The sequence below is a fragment of the Chrysochloris asiatica genome, unplaced genomic scaffold, assembly GCF_000296735.1.
Source record: "Chrysochloris asiatica unplaced genomic scaffold, ChrAsi1.0 scaffold00005, whole genome shotgun sequence".
NCBI classification, from domain to species: Eukaryota; Metazoa; Chordata; class Mammalia; order Afrosoricida; family Chrysochloridae; genus Chrysochloris; species Chrysochloris asiatica.
The window spans coordinates 10,392,264-10,393,942 of record NW_006408523.1 but is presented as its reverse complement, the minus strand read 5'-3'; positions in this window follow the sequence as shown (position 1 = coordinate 10,393,942).

Here is a 1,679-nt window from a genome sequence, read left to right as displayed (position 1 = left end):
AAAGTCTCATATTTTTCCAGCAGAGCGAGTGGTAGACTTGAACCACTGACCTTGTAGGTTGCAGTACAGCACTTATCCTACAGAGCCATCGCACTCCCTGTTTACCTGCTGTTGTTGTTGTTGTTAAGTATCATTGAGTTGGTCTGACTCATAGTGACAAAGGGTTTCAGAGCCTATAAATCTCTGGGGGGACCAAAAATCTCATCTTTTCCCCTCAGAGCAGCTGGTGGGCTTGAACCACTGACCTTGTGGTTTGCAGTCCAGTGCTTATCCTACAGAGCCATCATGCTCCCTATTTACCTACCAATCAGGGGAGAAATGACCCCAAAATAAATGCTTAACCACTAAGGCTGCAAAATTGACTTCCATTTTTCAAGTTCAAGGCTTTTATTCTTGTAACCAATTATGTGGAACACTCCCCCGTCAATTACTATTCAGTTGACTAGTCTAGTCTTTGATACGCTGTAATTATCATCTTTGAAGGAATTCAGCTCTGCTACATAACAGTGTAAATAACATAAGCCACATGTGAAATTTTGTGGTGATTTTTAACAGATAAACACAGTGAGGACTGTGAGTCACAGCCAGAATTCAATTTGCTGTTGTTATGTGCCATCAAGTCAGTTCTGACCCAGAGTGACCCTATATAGGATTTCCAAGGAGCAGCTGTTGAGCTTGAACCGCCAACCTTGCAGTTCAAACGACTTTGCCATCTGGCACATTAGCCCACAGCACCCACACCTGGACTCCCAGAGATCAAATGTTGTTGTGAAGTGCCATCAAGTTGGTTCCAACCCATAGCAACCCTGTATAGGGTTTCTGAGGAGCTGCTGGTGAGCTTGAACCACTGATCTTGCAGTTCAAGCGGTTTTGCAGTCTGGCGCATTAACCCACAGCACCCCCAGAGATGGATAGGACTGCCTTATTTTTCTGCCTTGGATAGGGAGACATCTTACCTCTTTATTGTCTCTACCAGTGGGAAATATTTAAGTTCTCCTTACTGACAGATAGAACCCTTACAAAGATTCCCACTTTTGCAGGTGCAAGGTGAGTGGTTCAAACTCACCAGTTGCTCCTTGGAAACCCTATATAGGGTCGCTATGAGTCAAAAATGACTCGACGGCACAACCACAACTAAATTCAGTTGTCTGTTTCTACCTTCCCTAAATTGGAGATCTTAATTTGCATTCAATTGGAGATTGGATTTTAGCAGCAAATAAAGTAATCCCCAAACTCTGCAGTTAACAGAATATTCAAAGCATACAAATTGCTTCTTTTTTCAACAATGTAACTGAAATTTAACCAGTGATTTACATTTCAGTCAGATACCAAACTCTCAAACCACTTCTCTTATAGGGGCTCTGTGTGTGTGTGTATATATGTGTGTGTGTCTGTGTGTGTGCCATCATTTCTTTTCAGGTAACAAGATGCCTTGTATCTTGTATCAATCTCTTGCTATTATTTTTCAAGCATCAACTGCTTAAAATTATTAGCTCTGTTAGCCTGCCACCTAGTACACTGCTGTTGTCAAGTGTTTTTAAGTTGGTTCTGACTCATAGAAACACTGTATCGTGTTTCCAAGGAGTAGCTGGTGAGTTTGACTGCCAATCTTGCGGTTCAAACCAAGTACTTATCCTACTGCAAGGTTGGTGGTCAAACTTGTTTAAACCAAGTCCTTA